Source organism: Tribolium madens, unplaced genomic scaffold (assembly GCF_015345945.1).
Source record: "Tribolium madens isolate multiple individuals breed KSU strain unplaced genomic scaffold, Tmad_KSU_1.1 Scaffold_3;HRSCAF=73;Tcas5.2_LG2, whole genome shotgun sequence".
Classification (NCBI taxonomy): domain Eukaryota; kingdom Metazoa; phylum Arthropoda; class Insecta; order Coleoptera; family Tenebrionidae; genus Tribolium; species Tribolium madens.
In genome coordinates this window covers 7,195,767-7,201,743 of record NW_025401006.1, presented here as the reverse complement: position 1 = coordinate 7,201,743, position 5,977 = coordinate 7,195,767, and the positions used below count along the sequence as shown (strand labels likewise).

At 33.0% G+C, this 5,977-nt stretch overlaps 2 long non-coding RNA genes across 2 annotated transcripts in view; one reads left to right on the top strand and one right to left on the bottom strand.

The window, feature by feature from the left end:
* Positions 1–5,977, bottom strand: part of LOC123007938 — a 49,819-nt gene that overhangs the window by 7,173 nt on the left and 36,669 nt on the right. The window lies entirely within an intron of this gene.
* Positions 5,378–5,977, top strand: part of LOC123007939 — a 7,001-nt gene continuing 6,401 nt past the window's right edge. Inside the window, exon 1 of the long non-coding RNA XR_006412903.1 lies at positions 5,378–5,439. This is a non-coding gene — a long non-coding RNA (uncharacterized LOC123007939). The remainder of the gene's footprint in view (positions 5,440–5,977) is intronic.

Sequence of the window (5,977 nt, the reverse complement as noted above, 5' to 3'; positions counted from 1 at the left end):
GCCCAGTACAATGTGTTTATAATTATAAAGTGGTGTGAAGAAAAAAGAGTTCTAAGATTGAAAGGTTGTGTGTAGAGCGTTTTATTAAAAATGTTATCATCTTACAAACAGTTTTTTTTTATAAAAGTCTATGAAGATAATTTTGGCAGTGCGGTAAAACTGTCACTTTACACTCGTCTGTGCGTAAAATGCTCAGGCGACTGTAAATACAGTCTTTCAATAGGTGTCAATTGTACGTTAATTTGACATTTACATGTCAGGAGGCCAAAAAAAAATTTTACATACCTATCAAAAAAAATGTGGTGTTACAAAACTGTGTTTATTTAGTTTAGCTAATCAATAATTAATTAACTTCAGAGTATTAAAAAAAGTTATATTAGCCGAAAACCGAATCAAAAATAAAAAACTTGTTTGTATTTTTTTTAATTTTGTTATCAACATTCAAACTGGCCCGCTATTTTTTCCCTGTTTGTGAAATAAAATTAGCACCTTTAACAAGTGTTGTGGGCTATGCTTTATTAAAAAATATATTTGTCCTTTGTTTTGATTAAAAGTAACTTTTCTTCAACATTTTCTCTTTTTATAACATTTCAAAAACATTAAACCGATCTGAAAAATGTATTTATTTCAAAAAAGTTGTTTGTAAAATCTTGCAATAGGCGATATTTAGTGGTCGCTTCTCTTGAAACATGTGGCCATTTTATCGTTACCATAAGACTATAAGACTAGTAGCCATAGGCATAAAAACTTAACTTCTGGCAAGTATTGCAGTTACATAATATATTTTATGCACTGTGCGTATTACTGTACATGCATTTATGAAGCACCATATGTATTTTATCTCTTATAACGAGCCTGAATCGATCGAACTAATCGCTAAAAAAACCCTAATTTTAAGCTCAAGCTTTACGTCCTTTTTATTCAAAAAAACTCTTTGTTGTTGCCTGCCCAAGGAGGAAAATAATGATTTAATTAAAGATAAAACACAAAGAAAGTCGTTGATGTGTAATGAAAGTCTCGGCCAAAATAAGAAAAATTTGAATAGAAAGAGAATCAAAAGGAAAATTAATTCGGCACCTGTTTTCCAGTTGTCTCATTTACAATATTGTGTGACTGTGATTATGTCTAGTGTTTTCAGATGTTAAAAGCTTTAGGTACTGAAGAGGAATACAGTATTAAGCGGGCCGAAAACGCCTCGGAAAGGTTGTAGACGTTTGCTGAATGCAAAGCGAGGATTTAGGAAAGCGTCAAGGATTTGGTAGGATCTGAACGTTTTCAGTTTATGGAAGGTAGCTTCCTGCGCACGCGATAACTTTGCTCCGGAAATGGAGCTTTTGATCGATGTCAGGTATTCGAATTTATTTTCAAAAACAACAGGAATTTAAATTGGGAACGTTACGACTTAATCGACGTTTTATTAGACAGACCACCATGACTCTTAATTATGAATTAATTAAGTTTTTGTGTTTAATAATGATAGGTGCTTATAGTGTAGTTAAGCGATATTAAATTATCTCGTTGCTTTATCTGACAAGAACATATTAAGTTTGGTTAGTTACCCCGCTGTATACGTAACCCTTTCTCGGGGACAATGACATAAAACAGCGAGAAGATTTCATTGTTCGCTCTTCCTCCCTAAAGGGCAATCTCTTCCTTCATTCTTCCAATCCTTTCTGTAATAAAATACAGGCGCTTGCTTGCAGACATTTTACATTTCATTAAATACTTTCAGACACGCCCCATATCCAACAAAATTGCGTAAAAAATCCACGTGTAACAATTATAACTCACTCTGTCAGACCCGTCTGGCCTTTTGTAGCCCTCTATTCTGCTTTCTTATAATTAAAAGCATATGTGGCAAATACGTTTGAGTTATTTATGATTCAAACGCACTAAATACAGACTATAACCCCTTCGAAAACTATCGCTCGGTTAAATGACGTCTTCTTTTAGCGGTCGAGTCTTTTGAAGTCCGACATTTGTGTTAACGAAGTGACAAAGTTGCCGACTTTTGCGATTTTTACCAGCTCAGCTTTTTTAATTCAATCGAATTAGAAAAAAATTATGATTTATGGGTTATAAAATTTTAAACACTTTAAATAAACCAGAAAAGACCCGATTTGTATGTTTTACAGAGCGTGTAATAAAAAAGCTCGATCAACGAACAAAAGGGTCCTTGTTTGTAAGTTGAGAATAAATATAGCGTGTGGGGAAGCTCCATCCTACCCCTTACGAATACTAAAATGTCGTAAAATTGAACATATACCTATTTTCTCTGGTGGGTAATTTTTACCCGTTTCAATTCAATTATAAATAAATTATTCGTGCTTTAAATACATAATAAATAACCACGGTTTATTATTTATTTGTTTTGATTGAACTTTTAATACCTATTTTTGCCTCGCACTCACGGATCAGTAGGTAACTAATAATTATAACTAGTTAACATTAAATCGTGACATTATGTACGGCAGTTTGAAAATCACGACTCATTAATTACAAGGCTTAAACCGACACACGTGTAGAGATCAAAAGGAATTGGGAAAAATATTTGAAATTTTCAGAAATTTAAGTGTTGTTAAGCAAGTGGTGACTTTGTTTGTTTATAACAAAATCTTCCATAAATCAGTTATTTTCCCGTGTTTCGTTTTTCGTTACGTAAAATAACACGACTAATTACACACTTAAGTTGTTTCGCTTAATTAATTTCTGCAAGTCATTAAAAATCTGCATTATCGCAAATGAACAAAATGTCAGCTCTATGTTAAACCATTCATCGCTAAATGTAGTATAAATTAAATGTTAAGACATCCTCCTGTCTTAAAAACCTTGACTTAACATACTTAACCCCTAAGGCAATATCATTATCGGTGCATTTTATTGGTTTTGTGATGCATTCCCCCCACCAAATGCAATAATAGTTGGTAGCTTTGACTAGCCTAGACCAACTCGCCATGAACACCTCCATACTAGTCTGGTCGCCTAATGAGAAATATATTCAGAATGCAATGTGTATTAGTTTAAATAATACAAAACAAAATGTTTATTTATAATTTTAGCCGAATTTTTCCCTCTCTGTCTAGACAAGGAGGTTTAGGACCGCCAGAATTTGGCAATCAGAGTGGGGAGGACCCGGAGCGCGAAAATCGGAGCTGAATTACCCCATAATTGGAGTTTTTCAGAGCTTAAAATTTTCATTGCTCCACTGAAGTTGAAAAAATGCATTTTTGGGTTCGTTTAAGATTGAGTTAAGGCCTCAAAATGCGTTTTGTGGGCCAAAACCGGTCGATAATGCATGGGTGGTTCTCTTGGGCCCGGCTTAAATTTTATTGTAAAAATCCAGTTTAAAAATCCTGCTTTACAGGCTTTGGTGCACAGGAATTTGCGATAAGTTTCTCGAATCTTAAAAGTGCATCGCAATGCACTTGTGCATCACAAAAAGCCCGAAAATAAAACGTGGTAAGTACGCCAGCGGTTTTATCAACTTAGTGTATGATCTATTCCTACGTACGCGCTAGCAGGGCAGCAGAGAGGCGAAGGAGGTGCTTGTTTATAGCTTGTTATTATGGCGTACACATCACACATGTTAAATGACCTCTGCATACGGTATTTCAAGTTGCGTGCAACAACTGCATAAACCTGATTGGTAAGTTGGAGCAATTTGCGAAGCGAGTTTGCAAAATTCCTCCGAGCTCGACGAAAGAGAATGGTGCTTCTGTTTTATGGTAATTGGTGCAACGTCTTCAACCATTCTAGTTCATTGAATTTTGCAATAATTTATGTACGTTCATGTAAATAAAGTCAGGACATAAAATTAATGTAATCGACCTAGTTAAAAACGGCAAACAGCAAAACGAATTTGGACAGTTTAACCCAAAAAAACTAAACGCATTGTAAGCCATAAATTTATTTAATAAATATCGGTTATAAACCTGCAGATACATTCTCATTGTATAAATAAATTCATATTTTTATCGATTGCAAACTAACAAATGCGTTAATTTGTACCGCACATTTAAAATTACGAGTACGTACAACTTACTTTCTCTCAAAACTTCAGAGGTTCGTTGAATTAGTCTGCAACGTAAAAATGTAAATACTTTTTATTTAAATAAAAACAAAATAAATTAGCAATAATAATATTCAGATCAATATGTAACAGATAAAAGTATTATTAATCAATAGTAATCATTTTACCAACGAAAACCAAATAAATTAAAAAGGACAACGAAAGGGCGTGATAATACAGGCTGAGTCACATCATATACCGATTTTCGAACGCAACCCAAAATACATTCTCAGTTGCGTTAATTGATAAAATTATTTAAAATTTTTCAAAGATATAAACATAATTGATACCTGTAATAGGAATGACAGTTTTCAAAAATTGGCATCTTACAGTGTACCTTCGACAGTAGGTACAGATTCAGTCATAACATTCTGTGCCATTCCCATATATCAAGATCATGTCAGTTTCTTCGTCATTTGAATATATTTTGAATTTAATGAGAAAAAAAGTGAAATTGAAGATACTGCAAAATTTAAGGAATGACATATCAACAACTACTTTAATTCAAATTTATTAAACTAAATTATTCATCCACAACTAAAGCCATGTTATCTGATGTGAGAATGGGTTGCGTCTGAAAATCGGTTAGGATCTTTATTATAACTGACTTGCCCTGTGTATAGACTAAGTTTATTTATTACTATATACAAACTCAAATTTTGTTATTATCCAAATAAAAGAAAATAAATAGAATATCCCCTGATTTAAATTTAAAAACTGTATGACACAGAGTGGTGTTGTGAAACCAGATATTTCAAATACTCATTCTTGGTAACAAAGTAAAGATTAAAAAATATTAAAACAGTTTAATATGCTGACGATTGTACAATATCTCTACAGTGTAAAATAAATAAGAATTAATATTTTCACAAAAAGAATTAATAATTTGGTGATTTATTGATTTTATTCGTCTAGTCTCTGGTTGGAAAATATAACAAAAGTAAGAAATATTTCAATAAAAAGTGTATTTTTCGTAAATTTATTATCAGAGACTGCGGTATCATACCCATTTTGTTATCACTCTTCGACCCAAAAGCCCGCCCTTTCTTGTGGAATAACCGATTCTGTGAAAGCCACCCTTTACCGAGCAACTGACCCATTTTCCCCGACAAAAGCCTTATGATACAGTGGCTGGAATAATTCGTATTTTTTGTGGCACCTCAGCCATGCAAAATAAAGCATTTAAATGCATGGAAGAATTTTACAGTTTCCCTGAAGGTTTCACATTTCACATGCAAAAAAATTTAGAAAGTCGTGGTTTTATATGAAAGTACCTACAAGGGAAATCTTTAGTGTCTTGTATATCAACGAGCCGTAATGGTGTGTGAGGAGCGGTGAGGCTTATCTTTTGATTTTAACAGCGCATACAGGTATGTAGGCACCGTTTTGATAACGCATCCGGGTTTTCGAACCGGATTATAAATAAGACACACAATAAACATATTTCAGGAGCAGTGATTCAGATGAAAGCGTTTCGGGATTCAATTTATTGCTCCAGTTTGTGATAAGTTTAAAAGTTTGAGAAGATATGCCGATTTTTAGTGATTTATGACTTGTTTATCAAACTAATGAAGTTATGTTTATGTTATATTTTTCCACTATGAGCATATAGACTCCACTCAAAGATGTTTACGTTATGGTTGGACAGATCACTAAAATGAAAGACACGCAACGGGCGCCCACGTTCTACCATATCCAAGGTCATATTAATATCAGTAAAACACCCAGTAAATATTAAATATATTTAAACATATTAATTATTCATTCCAAATGTTTCAGACGCGCCAATATTACAATCTATGCAAATCAGAAACAGAAATATATAATTCAAACTTATTTAAATTTCGTTAGTTTCCAAAATTTATTTTAATAAAGCTTTAAATGTTCTATAGTTTATTATTCAGTAAA